Genomic DNA, 18,060 nt, shown 5'->3' on the forward strand with positions numbered 1-18,060 from the left:
TGCAAATTGTCATTACGTCTGCAGGTGGAGGGTAATTTTCTCGTTACTCAAGGACTCTTGATCAGGCTCAGATTGGTCTCTGGGGAATTGCTTTATGACCCAGAGCCGGGCAGCGGTAGATAGGAGATGTGGTTTGCTGGGCAGAAGTTTACAAGGCAGGAAATTGCTTCACTGGGCACAACCATTCATAAGAAACACCTCTGGGAAAAGGAGACTGGGCTCCTGGCAGGTCTGGCCCTGGCCATGTGTTTACATCAGCAATAGCCCATGTTCCTGGTTACACAATGTGGCAGCGTCACTTCGAGTTGGGGGATCTTTGCCCCATGGAGGAATAAACACATTCCTCACTCACGGTGTAATTAGCAGACCTCACAGACTTTGTAGGGACTCTCCTAGAGGCCCTAATATCATTGGTAGGTGACCCTAAACATGATTAGCTAGACACCCAAACTTGAGTCCAAATTTGGTTGAATTCCCCTGTAAGTGGTAGCACAGGTTCAGATGAAGATACTGCAGAACTGAAGGGTAGAAAAGTGTGACACTCTTTTGTCAGGCAGTCGCCAAAGCCACACTGGGTGTCTTAGGAACAATCCAGGTGCTGGTAGAGGGGTCATTGGTCAGTCTTTGGGGAGGAGGGGGACAGGGCTATGGGTTGTTTGCATACATTCCAAAGCCCATGTGTCCATTGTCGCACGAGCTTGGAGCTGAGGTTTGGAGCCCAGAGCTTTTCTGCACAGGAGCCATCAGATCTGCACCTGTCATGGGGAGGGAAGATAAGGGGCAGTGACCAGTGTCTCCAGAACCGTGGGGGTCTGTCTGGCAAGTTGCTGGAAGCCTCCAACCCAACACTGCTCATTAGAATCAAGGGTCACACCCTCCTCGGCCCTACTCTTATCCACCCCCTTGGTGACCCCATCTCGGTCTGGTTAGGTGAGCACCAAGGAACTGCTTCCCTTCTCTGAGGCCTCAGTTTGTATATCTGTGAAATGGGGGACTTCCGGTGCTATTAAGTGTTGCAGCTCCAAAGTGAAGATCCAGTGAGACTCTGAATTTCCTTGCTCTCAAGTGTGTTTGCACACCCAGGTTTTGGTGCATTTTTCTGGCACAGTTGGACAGGCAGGCGGACTTGGAGGAGAATCTTGTATTATGTTTTCTTACCTTCATAGGAGAAGGTGCAGATGGTAAATCCACCATTACCTCTGACATAGTCCAGAAGCTGCTGTTCATGTACTTATCCTTCCAGACAGAACATTCGGGGCAGGAGCAGCTAGCAGGCTGCAGAAGACCCTGGACCGGCCCTCTCTGAGGTTCTTTTACTTCCTTGGAGATTATTTGTTTAATTCTGTCTGCCATTTGTAAGTTCCTCTTTTTTGTAGCTTTATGGTTTTATTAACATAAATATGATATGTACATAAGCAGTCTATTCATTTTCTTGGCTGCATAGCCTGGCATTGGGATTGGTGACTCTGATGGCCAGCTGGGCTTCTCTTTCCATGGTGGCTTTACGGTTCTTGGAGGAGACGTTGTGAGCAATCTCTGCACAGTAAAATTTGTTCTGCGTGACATTGTGGAGTAGGAACTTCAGAAGCCACTGGGCAGTATGTGCTTTGTTTTCCTGTTGCTCCCATTACCATCGTTGGGCATCAAGATCTGGTCCTTGAATCTTCTGTGCACCCTATTGTCAATGCCTCTGGATTTCCACCGGTTGAACTTAATTTTGACATATTGGTCTGACTGGTGCCGGACAAATGGCTTGGTCCTCTTTTTAACAAGCTTGGGCTTCTCCAGAGGTCTGAGGGTAGCCATGTCACCCTAAAGAGGCCCGGACCATTTCCCTCTTAGTCACTGTTCTAGCTCCACTATTTCACGTGTGTAAATGCAGGTATGAATAAATCAATGGGTTGTATTTTTTTAAAATCTGAAAACCACTGATATCCTGAATCCATAACAACGTACAGCGGACTTCGGATCACCTAGCTTCTACCTTGTCAGATGAACGGCAGCCTTGATTCCTGGTTCCCTTTTACAGATGGAACAGATGTGTCAGGGAAAGCAAGGTGGGGTACAGAGCTAAAGCCCACCAAGGGCACAAGGGCAATTCTTAGCCCGTTAGGTAATTAGGTCCTGAAGTATCCACTTTAGGAGTTGTTTTCAAGCCCCTCAGGATCCCACGCAGATGTTGCCTGCCCTACCCATTCCTGGTGAAGGGCACTGCAAAAAGGTTTAGAGCCACTGTCCCTAGACATTTGGGGAAGAGTGTTACAGGCCACCTGACCTCCAGATCCTGCAAGAAGAAGCAGGATAAGTCCAGAAGGGAAGGGATGATCCTGTGGGTCAGCCCAGAGGAGTATGTGGCCAGGGCAGCATAGGACAAACTCAGAGGAGCCCATGGCCATGCAAGTATGTCAGGGACCCACTTCAGGATGGTACCCCTGAATGTGGTGTATGTGTGTTTATGGGTCTGAAAAAAAAAGGCATGCTTCACAAACTGGGACATAGGGCAGTGAGCCATAGGGAGTACAAAAGGCCTTAGGAAAAATAGCTCATCTTCTCCAAGCATCAATTTTATTCAGAAATAAGTAATTGTAACTGCATTTTTTTTTAAAGATTTTATTTATTTATTTGAGAGAGAGAGAGACAGTGAGAGAGAGCACGAGCGAGGAGAAGGTCAGAGAGCGAAGCAGACTCCCTATGGAGCTGGGAGCCCGATGCGGGACTCGATCCAGGGACTCGAGGATCACGCCCTGAGCCGAAGGCAGTCGTCCAACCAACTGAGCCACCCAAGCAAATGCATGATCATGGTGCAAAATTTGCACACAATTTTGAGATAAAATATGGGGCTTCAAAGAAATCTCCTGTTTGCAGTGATCTGAAACCCCACACTGCTTGTGAAGTGCAAATTTGCTCTTTACTGCCATTAACAGGGCTTCAGTAGAAACAGTTTCAGAAGCACCCCCCTAAAAGAGCTGTGCAGAAAATGTCACCCATTGATGATACCCCCACCATCCATGCATGATGCTAAACCCCCCTCCAAGCAGAGAGGGTGACCATGATGAGACAATGGCATTGCTACAGCAACAGCCTCTCCCATCATCTGGGCTGACCCTTGGATTCCTAGAGATCTGCTTGTTGTCCTTCTTCTCCCAGGTTCTCAGAGACATACATCGCCTGTTCTAGAAGAGGAGTTACACTCCCATTATCATTGCCTCTCTTTCCTGAGGCCAGCACGGATGAGCCACTCCATTAAGGTGGGTTAGGATGAGCTGAACTCCAGACAGACACCTGCACCTCCTCCTTCCTTCCTCCTGAGGGCAGTGGCAGCTCTGGCTGCAGATCCATGGGGAGCCCAAACCAAACCACAAGGCCCACCTAACATGTGGTGGGGACAAGTTTTACTTCCTCTGTGCCCAGGCTACCAGCTTAAGGAATTCATTCCAAATAGAGACACTACTTTTGTTTTACTTTTATTCACCTTTTTGAGACGAGGACACTGACATGACACAGGAAAAAGCTAGACAGGCAGATAGCCAGTAAGTTAATATCTCTACTCTGAATATGCAGAGATCCCCAGTGAACCGGGTCTGGGTCTGGGGTTATCTGCTTAAGTTTACTCTTTGTCAAACTTTGGTTACCAAAGCAGATTCCCTTGGGCCCCCAGCTCCAGCTCCCTCCTGTGACCTCCTGGCAAGTGAACTCCTCTAAGTCTCCCTGACTCCGGGGCACGCCGCTGAAAGTGGGAATGATGTCTAATTAATCTTTGTGCTGCCTCCTGCTTAGCAGGGTCTTTGCACATGAGACTCCCCCAGTAAATATTTCCTGGTGATGAGTATGACAGCAATTTACCAGATAGTTCTGAGTCGTTTACCAAGTAATTGTGTTCTGCGCAGTCTGCTGGGCATAGAGATTCAATGACAAATAAGAAACACTCTCTTCCCTCAAGGGGCTTGTGGCTTAGCAGGGAAAGCTACCCTCCCAGACAGTACAAGCACTTCCTGCGCTGTAGCCAGAGCACCCAGCAGCTAACCTGGTAACTTCTAAAGCCATTGAGGTGGGCTTGGCCCGGCACAGCTGCAATCAGGGGGGAACCAAAAGGAGAGTGGCGTCGACTGCCCTTCCACAATCACAGGTATGCCCAGAGCGGGTGGGCTGGAGGGTGACCTCCCCATCACCCTGTAGAAAAGTGAGACCAGGCTCACACCTGTTGAGACAGGTACCTCCCATTGGCCCATTGGCCCATGTTTGCAGAGGACAATTGGAGAATGCCGGGGAGGAAGGGGATAGGTCACAAGCAGGTGAGCCTCCTTTCTGTGGCACCACAAGCATCAGCATGGAGATAGGGCGGCTGTGCTAGAAGGATTTATAACTCCAGATTTCCAGGTCTTATCAACAAGCTCTTTCTCAATCGTGATATTGGAGGGAGGGGCAAGAAGGCAGGGACAGACTGGAGAGGGGCATTGTGGGGAGGGGAGAATCTGGCAGAAGTGTGCACATCTGGATGTAGCAAATAGAGGAGTTCAGAAGGGAGGGAGAGCAGGAAGAGTGAGGAGAGAGGCAGGGGCGGGGGAAGCTGTTCATGGCCAATATTTATATGGGATATTGAACCGGTTAATAATAATGCTTGATCTCTTGTCTTGTTTCCTGTGGCCCAAGCCTGAAAGGCCGTAAACCTGCTTTGGAACGCAGTGAAATCCTGAGGCAAGCCCAGAGAGCCAGCCCAGGGGGAGCTGGGGGAGCATTTTATTGCTTGGGGGAGGGGCCAGGTGGGCAGGGTCTCTGGTCATACCTGTAGCTTCTGAGGCAGAGGCACAGCAGAATGGGGAAAGGCAAAATGGCCACCTTGTCCTCCTTTGGTGGTCAAAGGGAGAAGGGAAGAAGGAGACTCTGTAAGTGGCAATGGCGGGCCCATGGCCACTGAAGGGACCAATGCTCCCTTTAGGTGCCTCTTTCTCCCTCCAGTCTTCCCCTGCTGTTCATTCTTACCTGATGCCACCTGAATAAAAACATGGCCCAAGGGAAGTAGCACATTCTGCGGTTTGCCCCTGGCCACACCCCAGCTGACTGCCTCGAAGGGCAGGGACTTCCCTGGCAGGCCTCCTCTGGACTCAGCCCCTCGTCTGCATTCAGCTCCCAAGTAGGCCCGCAGGCTCAGCAAGACTTGAAAACAGCCCTCTGAGGACCCCGGGAGTAGGCCTCCCTCCTCCAGCTTCCCCACTGAAACAGCAAATGCAGCAGACCTGGGTGGGAGGGTGGAGTTAACAAACACAGCCAGGCTTGGGGGAGGCAGCTCCTTCAGACTCCCCACTCCAGCCTGAGCACATCCCCCCTGGGACTTCAAAGCCAGAGGCTTGTTTGCCTGGCCACAGAGCAGCAATAATGCTTTCCCTTTTGACCTAAGAAGGCATCCCTCCAATGTTGCAGGAGGACGGCTGGCCAGAGGGGGCAGCAGAGAGCACCGGGACCCTTCCCTGGGGGCTGAGAAGTGGGCACCGCTGCTGCCTGACCTGTAAGTCCCAGACCAGGGGATGTGTTGAGAAGGCCTGAAAGGCCCCTGGATACACCTCTGGAAGGACTGTCCCAGCCAGGAATGGGTCTGAGAGAGCAGGCTCCACCCCACCACAGGCTGGTGGAACTGGCCATACAAATGTCCCCCAGAATGGAGACTGCAGGCCCATGCGCTAGCCGCTCACTTGAAGGCAACCCTTGGTTCCAGGAACTGCTCGCCATGAACGTGGTGGTATAGTGTGTGTGTGCTTGTCCATGCCGTGTATACGTGTGTCCATACACATATGTGTGCTCAGGAATGTGCATAGCCCAGTGATCCCAGACACCAGCCTGTGGTTCTCTGGGAATCACGCCCTTGACTCACATTCTGAAAGCAAACATTTACGCTTGATCTGAATGCAAGACCAGAGAATGGTATATGAGAAACAGTAAATTTCTTGAGCCAATCAGCTCAAGAAATGGAGAAACCCATCTTAGGACTTGCTGAAGCCTTACTTACCCTTTAACTTCCTGCTGCCAGGTCAATGATGAAAGGTCAGGGATCCTCAAAGAGGCGTGAAAAGTCTTCCCAGACTGTAGCATCTAGCATACTGGTAGACCTTTAACAAGATGGTAATAATAATGACAAAGATGATTTTTGGTTATAATGATCACGGTGATGATTTTTTTCCTAAAGAATGCCCCCCCACCCCCACATTCTCCATCCCCTATGGAAGAGGATACTGAGAGTGTCTAGGCTTTTTCTGAAGAGATGGCCCCACAGTAGACACACCATAGTGTAAGGGAAGTTGAGGGGACACTAGAGTCACCCAGAGCTGGGTTCACATCCTAATTCTATCACTTATAGCCTGCATGACCCTGAGGACATGATTTAACACTTAGATCTCACATTTCTTCATCTATAAAGGGGCTGAAGCCTACTGGAAGATCCTACCCTTGGAAAGGAATTTCGCTGGTGATTATGACTATTGGAAATTATTTGGTGAAGGAACCAAGGGTGGGAACTCAGGTCTGGGGCTGCAGGTCCCATGCATGGGGCATCCACAGCAGGTCCCTTCCCCATCTAAAGACACAGCACCTATGGTGGTTCAGAGCCCAGACACCACAAAGGGGCTGCCAGAGTCCAATCCCACACACAGCTTTCAGCTGAATGACCTTGGGCAGACACTTAAACTCCATGCCTCAGTTTCCTTACCTGTTAAACAATGATAATAGTGTCTACCACAAAGGATTATTGCCAAGACAAAAGGAGTTAAGATGTATCAAGTACTTAGTACTTAGAAAATGGATGACAGGTACCTTTTTTTCTTTGAAACTATGGCTCTCTGTTTTCATGTGGACAGTTCAAAGGAAGTCAGCAATAGTTTTTGTTTAAGGCAAAAAAAAAAAAAAAAAAAGAAAGAAAGAAAAGAAAAACTGGGGGTTTAAAGAAAAGCATTAGTAAGAGCCTGGTTGAAGGATTTATATTTTTAGAAGGGAAATACAGTGCAGATATCTATATCTGTTTTTAAAGAAGTTTGGGAAGGTTAAGTTTTAAAGCTAGCTTGGGGGTCATTTCCCAGGTTTAAAGTAATTTGGGGGTGGTGTCACAGTGCTAAGTGTAGGGTGATAAGACAGTGGTCACTGCTCAGGGCCTTGGAATGGATCTTGCTGTCACACAATGCAGATAACAGAGAGTGAGACAACAAAAAGTAATGAAGGTGCCAACTGACATTTTTGAATCGAGCATTCATCACGTAGGTCCAAAAGGTATAGGCACAGGCTGTGTTGGGGTAGAGGTGCCGGAAACTGTCAGCCAGTGGCACAGCCTGTAGTAATGCCCCAAAGCCTGACGCTCTTGTGGAGTGAAGCCAGCATTCTTTTTGTTTCCCTTGGGGTTGCGAAGGTCGATTTCTTCATGAGCCACATTGAGGTCCCCATATGGCACAAGGGGCTTCTGGGAAGCCAAACCCTTCAGGAACTTGCGAAAGCCTTCATCCCAGTGCTGCCAGTACCCCAAGCGTAACAGACCTTGGCCTGCATTAGGTACATAGGCTGTTACCAGCACAAATGCGTCAAATTCAGCCACAATCACTGAGACCTCCTGCCATCTCATGTTTGCAGTTTTCACTATTGTATTGTCAACACTGGAGTCACACGATGCTGTCCTTGTAAATACTGTCCAGGCAAAATTACAACTATTTGGTGGAGACAAGGAACATAGATTGGGGTAAGAGGAGGCTTATTGATTTGTAAGTACGGGTTTGTAAACAAGACAGGAGCAAGGGAGATTTGGGCAGCTAGAATTTCCATCTCAAAGGCATGTTGCTGAAATTCATTTGTGTTAGATAGAAGGATGGATGGATGGTAACCCCACTAAACCAATGTTGGGTATTGCATCCATGAACATGGTATGTTGCTCTATTCATTTAAACCTTCTGGCCTGTCAATAAAGCTGAACAGAGAACTCTGATTCCTGTTGTCCCTTCCCTTCCTGGGGTTCTTCTATCATCTCTTAAGAAGGTTTTATTTTTTTAAAGATTTTTATTTATTTATTTGACAGAGAGAGAGAGATCACAAGTAGGCAGAGAGGCAAGCAGAGAGAGAGGGGGAAGCAGTCTCCTTGCTGAGCAGAGAGCCCAATGTTAGGCTCGATCCCAGGACCCTGAGATCATGACCCGAGCCGAAGACAGAGGCTTAACCCACTGGGCCACCCAGGTGCCCCTCTTAAGAAGGTTTTTAAAAAATCATGAGATTTCTGGTTTCTTGTAAGAAATTTAAACTCTATAGCAAAAATCTCAAAGTACTGATGCTCTGAAATTTGACTTTTATTCTGTACCAGGACAGCAGCTCCAAATGAGTTCACCTATTCCTGACTAATCAGGTGTTTCTGGGTTACCTGTTGGCAACCTCCAAATTGCAGATCCTTCCCCTATTGTCCCTGTCACAGAGTAGATTTATGTCCTAGCTGCCTCCCCACAGACCTTGCCCTGACCTAGAGAGCTCTGAAGTGCTACAGGAAAGGATACAGGAGATGAAATGGGAAAAAAGCCGAAGAGTGAACCCTAAACTTAAATCAGCAATGTGCCATAGTTACTAAGAAGACAAAAATCTAGAGTGCATCAATAGAAGTGACTGTGTCCAGATCATGTGACAAAAGAGCCCCACTTGTTTGCAATCAGACCCCACCTTAAAGTCTGGGTGTCAGTTTCAAGAGGGACAGTGAGCAACTGGAAGGCATTGAGACGAGAATAATCAGAATAGTGCAAAGTCTGGAAATAATCTCATGTAGACAGTAGCAAACATTCTAGAGATGGGTCATCTCACAGGGAAGATCTAAGGAGAACAAATACTTGAAGAGGTATAATGTAGAGGAGAAAATGGATTGCTCTCTGGACCAGATTGTGGGGAGAGTGTGGATCCACATGACCATTATTCGACTGTTTGTCAAGGAAGCAAACCTACCCTAGCAGTAGGTAAAGGCTGGAGGGTGATCGCAGCAATGGGGTATAGGGATAACTACATTAAATAAGAGGTTGGAAAAGATAAGAAGCCATTCAACTCTAAGAGTCTGTGAGGTTTTATTTGTTTGTTAAGTTATAAGTAGGACAAGTCTTCTGTTTAGGCAAAACAGTATCTGCCCAACACTCCCACTATTAGAGGCATCTAACTGGGCAAAAGCATTGTTTGTTCTGAAACAATCTCTTTTAAGATGCAGTGTGTTGTCTGAGAAAGGTGACACATTAGCACAGACAGGGAGACAGAAGGAAGTTTGGAATCACGGAAATAGAGTTTCACTGTGAATCAGAAGATTTTGGTTTGAATCTTCCACTTATTAGCTATGTGGTCTTAAGCAAGTTATTTATCTCTTTGAGTTTCTGTTTCTTTGTCTATTAAGTGAGAATAAAAATGCCTATTCTCAGATACCAAAGACATATACCTTTTGCTGGTACAGACCCACCAGGCACAACATAGTTTCAGAGCCAGCAGCTCTAGTGACATATCATAGTAAAGGTGACATGTTCCTTTAACTAACATCTATCAACTTTCCACCACTTTCATCCATATTCTACTGGCTATTCCAGGCAATGCCACAAGGCAAGAAAAGAAATAAAAGGTATAATGATTGTAAAGGAAAAAAATGAAGTTGCTATTTGTTAACAATATGATTGTCTTCATAGAAAATCCAAGGAAATTTATACACCGATTATCATAACTATCACAAGAATTATGATTGCTGATTTCAATCTAAGCATATCAAAAAATCAAAAGCATTCTTATATACCTGATATACCTGCAAGAACTGATTAGAAAGTGTAATCTTTAAGAGTTCCTGTCACCATATGTACAAAAACTAAAAGGTATTATAGGTACTAGCAATGGATCTAATAAAAGAAGTGTTGATTCAAATGGAGAAATTATAAAACCTCATTGACAGTCAGAAGGTCTAAATGAATAGAGCAATATACCATGTTCATGGATGGAATACCCAATATTATTTTTTAAATCCCAAATTACCCTATAAATTCAATAGAGTTCCAATAACAATCTCAACCTGGCCATATCTGTGTATAGGAAACTTTCAAGCTAATCCTAAAATATGACAGAAAAGAGCCAAGAATAATAAAGACAATTTTGAAGAAGAATGAGGCATTTGCTTTACCACAAGTGAAAAATTTAATAAGGCTATGGTAATTAAAATAGTGTGATTCTTTTTTTTTTTAAAGATTTTATTTATTTATTTGACAGAGACAGATCACAAGTAGGCAGAGAGGCAGGCAGAGAGAGAGAGGGAAGCAGGCTCCCCGCTGAGCAGAGAGCCCAATGCGGGACTCGATCCCAGGACCCTGAGATCATGACCTGAGCCGAAGGCAGCGGCTTAACCCACTGAGCCACCCAGGCGCCCTAAAATAGTGTGATTCTGACACAGAAAGCGAAAAGTAACTGCGATGAAATGGAATAGAGAGCTCAGAAATAGACCCATGCATTTAAGAATTACAGCAATGGCATCACAGATGACTGGAAAAATGATGGATAGTCAATAAGTGATGCTAGAACAATTGATTATCAATATGTAAAAATAACAATAAAATTACCTTCTTATCTTACACCGTAGATAAGGAGTAACTTAAAGGCTTTGGGTTCTTTGGCCTTGAAGTAGGGCAGCATTTCTTAGGTAAGACCCTAAAAGCCCAATACTATAAAGAATACACTTGACTATATTAAAATGGAGATTTAATATACTAAATGTGCTTAATATATTAATTATATATTTTTAAAAGATTTTATTTATTTGAGAAAGACAGCATGAGCACAAATGAGTGGGGGGGAGGGGCAGAGGAAGAGGGAAAAGCAGACTCCCCACTGAGCAGGGAGCCCAACAGTGGGCTCAATCTCAGGACCCTGAAATCATGACCTGACATGAAGGCAGATGCTTCACCAACTGAGCCACCCAGGTGCCCTATATTAGACTGAAATAGAAAAAAAAACAAAAAAACAAAAAACCCACACACAACAAAGTGAAAAGCCAAGCTCCAAAGTGGGAGAAAATGTCTTCAAAGAATATTACTAACAAAGGGCGAGTACCAGGTTATATAGACATTCTAACAAACCCATTTTTTAAAAAGGACCCACAATCTAAGAGAAAAAATACACAAAGAATATGAACAAGCAGGTCACAGAAAAAGAAACACAAATAGACAAGAAACAAATGCAGAATTACTTGACCTCATCAGTATTTTGAGAAAGGCGACTTAAAATCACAATAAAAATGACTTTCCTGGGCGCCTGGGTGGCTCAGTGGGTTAAGCCGCTGCCTTCTGCTCAGGTCATGATCTCAGGGTCCTGGAATCGAGTCCCGCATCGGGCTCTCTGCTCAGCGGGGGACCTGCTTCCCTTCCTCTCTCTCTGCCTGCCTCTCTGCCTACTTGTGATCTCTCTCTGTCAAATAAATAAATATTTTTTAAAAAATGACTTTCCGGTAAAGATGTGGCATATTGAGCATTCTGCCATTTCTCCAAAAACCTCACAAAGATGACAGCAGTTTCTTTTTATAAAAGGCATAAACTCACAAGGATAAGGAGAATGGGAGAGAAGGCTATAGCACTAAAACTTTGGAAGCCAGAAAGCAAACAAATGGGAGATAACTGACTCAGAAAACCAAAGAAAGCTGAATCTCAATCTATAAGTGGAGAGAACCGGGAAGTAACCCAATTTGGTCTACCAGATACCTCGGGCAATGAGGATGAAGATGGAATGGTAAATAAGACTGGATAGAAATCTTTAAAAAGCTAATAGGTTCCTAGATTTCCTCTCTTGCTTCATGCAGCCAGAACTTTTAAGAGATTAAAAAAAGAGTCTGTGGAAAAGAAAAAAAGCAGACAAATGTGAGAGCAAGTTATTATACAGAACAAGAGAATTAAGTAAATGTTTATATAGTAAATCCTGATAAAGTGAAGGGAGCCTGTACCCTCCGGGAAGGAGATTGGGAAATGCTTCTAAAGGATTCTGATTAGTCCAAGGGGAAAATCTTGGTACTTCTGACATCAGGTTCCCCCAAGGATATGGCCCATCCCAGCCAAGTGAGCATCATAATCTCAAACTCAGAACTTTCGGTTTTTTAGTGCCCCATGTTTAAATATCAGTGAGCATTTAGCATCACCAGACTCCTAAGGAGAGACCTCTAACAAAAACAATAAAGACGAAAATAAACAGGAAAAAGGCAACCTGGAGAAAACAGATTCTCAGCAGGAAAAGAAAACTAAGAACAAACAAACAAAAAGTCAAAATAAATAATAAAAGGAATATAATTACTATTCTTAGAGGGGTAAGAGTAGATGTTACTACATCCCTAGAATAAGATGGGGGAAACATTAAAATGAACATTTGAGGAATAAAAAAAAAAGTTAGAAATTTAAAATTAAAAAAAGAAATTAAAAACATATGACAATTTCAATGGAAAACTTAATAAATGAATTGGAAAATAAAGCTGAGAAAATTCCCAGAAAGTTGAATTAAAGACAAAGAGAAAAAAAAAATAAGAGAGAAATTAAGACCAATGCAGGAGGCCCAATATCTAAATTATAGGAGTTCCAGAGAGAACCAAGAAAGCAGAATGGAGGAAATGCTCAGATAAATAATCCAAGAAAAATATCCCAGAAGTAAGACCTGGCCCTCAGGATGGAAAGGGCCCACCAGATGGATACCACATTAGATGAAAACAGATCAATCCATACATACATATTCTTAAATACATAAAACCACAGAATGAACTCAAACCAACTTCAGAACAGTGGATACTGGTGAAGTATGAGAGGGTAAGAGGAGTGGGGAGAAATACAGAGTGGGTTTCAACTAAATCTATAAACTTTCTTCAAAAAAGAACTGGCTATGGCAAAATGTTAACTTTTATTAAATATGGGAAGTAAACATGAGTATCTGTAATATTCTCTAAACTGCTCTGTATCTGTTTCATAATTAAAATACAAATGCAATGAGGCTCAGGAAAATATATAAGAATAATCATAGCAAAAAAAAAAAAAAAAAAAGAGGGACACCTCGGTGGCTCAGTGGGTTAAAGCCTCTGCCATCAGCTCAGGTCATGATCCCAGGGTCCTGGGATCGAGGACCACACTGGGCTTTCTGCTCAACGGGGAACCTGCTTCCCCCTCTCTCTCTCTCTGCCTACTTGTGATCTCTGTCTGTCAAATAAATAAATAAAATATTAAAAAAAAAAAGAATAATCATAGCAGCCAAAAACTGGAAATAAACTAAATGTCCATTCCAAGAAAATAGATAAGTTGTGGTATATTCATACGATGGAGTATTATTCAATAAAAAGGAGTAAACAGCTAAGTCATGAACAATGTGAATGAATATGAAAAATATGTTTAAAGGAGCCAGATACAAAAGCACGTGGAATCCAATAACAAGCAAAATGAATCAAGGGTGATAGAAGAAGGAGTTGCCTAAAGAAAAGAGAAGGATTATGGGATTGACTGGAAAGGACAAAGAGAGTGATAGACGGTCCTATACCTTGCTGTAAGTGAAAGTTACATGAGTATATGTAATTATCAAAGCACACTGAGCTGAATACTTGAGATCTGTCATATTATTGTCTGTAAGTTGTACTTCAATGATGAATGAATGAATGAAGTGGGAAAAACAGGTGACTAAAGGGAGCTTCAAAGTTAAATTTTGGGTTGAACCAATGGAATACTAGTCAGCCATCAAAAAATGAAAGTTTGGTGCTCACTTTGGCAGCACGTATAAAATTGGAATGATACAGAGTAGATTAGCATGGACCCTGTACAAGGATGACACACAAATTTGCGAAGCATTCCATATTTCAAAAAAACAAGAAAGAAAGAAAAAAATGGAAGTTTTCCATTTGCAATGACATGGATGGAACTAGAGGGTATTACACTCAGCAAAATAAGTCAATCAGAGAAAGACAATTATCATATGATCTCACTCATACGTGGAATTTTAGAAACAAAGCAGAGGATCATTGGGGAAGAGAGGAAAAAATAAAACAAGACAAAACCAGAGAGGGAGACAAACCGTAAGAGACTCTTAATCATAGGGAAAAAACTCAGCTTTGTTGCAGGGGAGGGGAGTGGGCAGATGGGGTAGCTGGGTGATGGACATTAAGGAGGCCACATGATTTAATGAGCACTGGGTATTACATAGGATTGATGAATCACTGACCTCTATCTCTGAAATCAGTAATGTTAATTAATTCAATTTAAATTTTTAAAAAGGAAAAAAATTTAAAAATAAAAACATTTTAAATTTAAATTTTTTAAAAAGGAAAAAGTAAGTAAATTTGGGGTTGAAGCTCATGGTCTGCATTCTGTGACTCCAGATGTTCCTAATGTAAAGTCCCAGGTGGGGTTGGAGAGCCCATTGTTTATAGAAGTTCCACATCTCTTCTGTATTTTCATCTCTTAACCTGCTCCAGAATCCACATGTAATGGTATCAGAGTGATGGTCTGCTTCAGAGCTCTGGGAAAGAGGTAGGCAAAAAGGCTACGAAGAAAATTCACCAAGCTCAGACCTCATCTTGGCCAAACTTCCTTCCCATCTGTGAAGCTCCCTGACAACGTTCCTGACCACGGGTCAGCCAGTCTTCACGCTTGAACCTCTAGTGACAAAGAGCTACCCACCTCCCCAGTAACAACACCCGTAGTAACCACGAGCCAGCTTGAGTGAGTCCTCTCCACGTGCCTGGCGCTCTTCTCAGCCCTTTGCATGTATTGACTCACCCCAAGTCCGCTCGATCCAAATTTGGACAGATCTGCCTGCAGAAAGTTCAGATGGGGCTCCCCAGTTTCCCTCTGATCCTCATGAAGTCTCTTAACTGAGGGGGAATGAGGAGTTCCATGTTGGAACAGGTTGCCATGGAGACCCAGGGATGGACAGATGAGTGTGCAATGGGCTTCATGCTTATCATTGCAAGCCCAGTCTATCCTGGGCTCTCAAGTCATGGCAGTAGTCATAGTAATAGTTAACTTTTATTGAAGCACGTGCTTGCTTTACATGCATTTGCCTCATTTAATCCATAGAACAACCCTCTTTTTCTACAGATGGGCCAACTAATGCTTTGAAATGCTAAGTCACCCTCTGAAGGCCCCAGAGCTGGTTGCTAGCGTTCTAGCCCCGGCTGTCCGGCCAGAGGCCGGGCTGTTAGCTGTCCCCGTCCGTACAAGTTTTCAAAGTTAATGTGTTTCTGAGAAGAGTGTGATAGAAAATCGCTGAACAGCGTGAGAAGGCTGGGGCTCTGCTCCCCCTTCTGCTACCTCTCTGTGAGCCTGAGCAAACTGCTGTCCCCTGTTCCTTCAGTATGAAACATGAGAGCGGTGTCAGATGATCCTAAAAGCCAGGCCTCACTCTGATAATCTATCTGTGTTCTAAACTGTAGGTGTCTACAGTTCTTTCCTGTCGGGAGTGTGTCCTGAGACACACTCTAGTTAACTAATGTCTAGTTAACATGTGGAGGTGAGGAGGAAGGGATGTGTGAATGAATGAATGAGTGGTCAGATGGAGTAGAATCTAGCATTTTCCTTTGCAGAAGGCTGTTCCTGGTCAGCTGATCCTGGAGGAAAAAAAAAAAAGAAAAAAAGAGGGTCCTGATCTCACTTTTTAATTTCATTGCTTTTCTCCAGTCAGCTTCAAATCTTGGCCGATGAATAAAGCCCGCTTCAACCCCAGGGCTTTCTCTCAAGACCCAGCTGTAGGCTAGAAGCAGAAAGTGAATATGCACAGAGTCGCCAATTAGTTCGCTCACTGCCCTCATGACCTCTGACCCCTGCTGGGCCACCCCATCCATTAGCTGTCCTCTTCCCCTCTGCCCTCCTCTCTCCCAGTTTGAGCGGTTGTCGGGCCATTCTCTTTCAGCAAAGAAACATGCTCAGGCATTCAGCCAGCCGTTTCCACTTGTTGTTCTTTTGTCTCCTCCCTCTGTTGCCCTTGTTGCTAACCTGGTCACCACTCCTTGACCCTTGGCTAGGTTCTCGCCCCTCCTGGGGACAGGGAGGGGCAGTATTGCAAGGCAGGGCTCTCTGGGAAGAAGGCAAGTCCTTGCTTTTCCTTTTGGTTTGGATTTCATTCCACATGCTTGAGGTTTTTTTGTTTTGTTGTTTTAAATTATTTATTTATTTATTTGACAGACAGAGATCACAAGCAGGCAGAGAGGCAGTGGGAGAAAGACAGAGAAGCAGGCTCCCTGCCAAGCAGAGAGCCCGACTCGGGATCATGACCCAAGCCGAAGGCAGAGGCTTTAACCTACTGAGCCACCCAGACACCCTCACATGCTTGAGTTTTAATCCTAGTCCTCCTCACAAGAGAATCCCTGTAATGCTTCCCCTGGGATGATGGTTTCTTTTAAAGGTAAGTGTTTTAAAGGTTTCTGTGAGTTGGAAAGTCAGCAGTATGTTCCTTTGAGATGCTGGCTATTCTATGAGTTTGGGGGGAAAAAACTATATTAAATACAAACACACACACACACAAACACACACACACACATATATATATATAAAATTTATGTGTATATGCATATATATAGATATGACATATATATAGTTAATTAGGACAGGAAAGCCTAGTTCAAGATTATGGGTATGTGAATACCTCTTTGTGAAATAGGGTAAAGCAGTCATCAAAACAGGAATATAAACCCATTTTTTTTTAAAGATTTTGTTTATTTATTTGACAGAGAGAGATCACAAGTAGGCAGAGAGGCAGGCAGAGAGAGAGCGGAGGAAGCAGGCTCCCTGCTGAGCAGAGAGCCCGATGTGGGACTCCATCCCAGGACCCTGAGATCATGACCTGAGCCGAAGGCAGCGGCTTAACCCACTGAGCCACCCAGGTGCCCTATAAACCCATTTTATTGCACTTGAGAAAAGCCTTCTAAATGTTCATTGCATCTGTTAATTCTTTAGAATTCCAGCAAGGGAGCTGGTAGTGAGTTTATTAGAAAAGCCCAAGGTTGGGGGAGTCTAACTCATTGCATTTAAATCCAGGTCCCGCCACTTGTCATCTGGGTGACTTTTGGTGAAAAATAGTGGCTTTCAATTTTCTGAGAGCATTCCATGTGCCAAGCTCTTCATATCCATCATCTCCTTTAATCCTCATAATATAAGCAGTGGGACAGCTGTTTGAAGTCACCATTGTCATCACTGCACAAACAAAGAAATGAAGACTAAGAAAAATGAAATTATTTGCCTCGGGGCTGTCTACATCGTAAATGGCGGGAAAGGAATGTGAGAGAGCAGGGCCATACTTCCTCCCCATTATAATGCAGCTAAGTTATCGAAGCTTCATGAGCTTTGGTTTCCTCACCTGTGAAGCACCTAAGAGTAATGACAAACTACTCCCAAATGCTTCTTATTATATTCCAGGCACTTTTCTAAATAGCGACACACCATATCTCGTTTCATCGTCACAAAGTTCTAAACATAGGAACTAGTTTTATTCCCATTTTACAGAGGAGGTAAGTGAGTCTTAGAGAGGTTGAGAAACTAACCCAGATTGCATGCGGCTGATAAGTCGTGGAGCCAGGATTCTATTTTGAGCCCGTTTGGCTCCAAGCCCAGGCTCTTTCTACTTTCTGCCCTAGGACGGTGACCTCCAAAAGGCCTGCTGACGGAGATACGGTATGTACGCAAAGAGAGGATGACAGGAATGTGAGGGAGGAGGAAACGAATTCCAACCGAGAGGAACACGGACGGCTTTATGGAGAATATAGAGGAGAATCGCTGGATGGAAATTGACTTTAATGAGGCTCAGAAATCCATCTGTTTTACAAAGGGAGGCACACCCTCATTATGGACCAGTGTTTATGCTAAGGGCTGGACAGAGTCCTTGCCATAGACATGTCTAATAAATCTAAGACAGGACCTGTATCTTATCCATCTCGGTCCTACGTCCCCCCCTCCCTTCCGCCTCCCACCCCAATAGCATCTAGCATGGGTGCTTGGACTACAGTACATACTACACAGTGGAGATGTCCTTGTCCCTATCATACATTCCTTAAATGAATAAATGAATAACCTCAGGAAGGATTTGGTTGGGAGCAAG

At 44.4% G+C, this 18,060-nt stretch overlaps 1 non-coding gene and 2 pseudogenes across 1 annotated transcript; 1 reads left to right on the top strand and 2 right to left on the bottom strand.

Moving 5' to 3' along the window:
• Positions 1-1,420: 1,420 nt before the first annotated feature.
• Positions 1,421-1,806, bottom strand: LOC122907690 (annotated as a pseudogene).
• Positions 1,807-7,088: 5,282 nt separating this feature from the next.
• On the bottom strand, positions 7,089-7,597 carry LOC122907350 (annotated as a pseudogene).
• A 6,130-nt stretch (positions 7,598-13,727) lies between these two features.
• Positions 13,728-13,831, top strand: LOC122908035. The gene has a single exon (XR_006384839.1). It is a non-coding gene; the product is annotated as a U6 spliceosomal RNA (small nuclear RNA).
• Positions 13,832-18,060: the final 4,229 nt, after the last annotated feature.

The sequence above is a fragment of the Neovison vison genome, chromosome 5 (assembly GCF_020171115.1).
Source record: "Neovison vison isolate M4711 chromosome 5, ASM_NN_V1, whole genome shotgun sequence".
NCBI lineage: Eukaryota > Metazoa > Chordata > Mammalia > Carnivora > Mustelidae > Neogale > Neogale vison.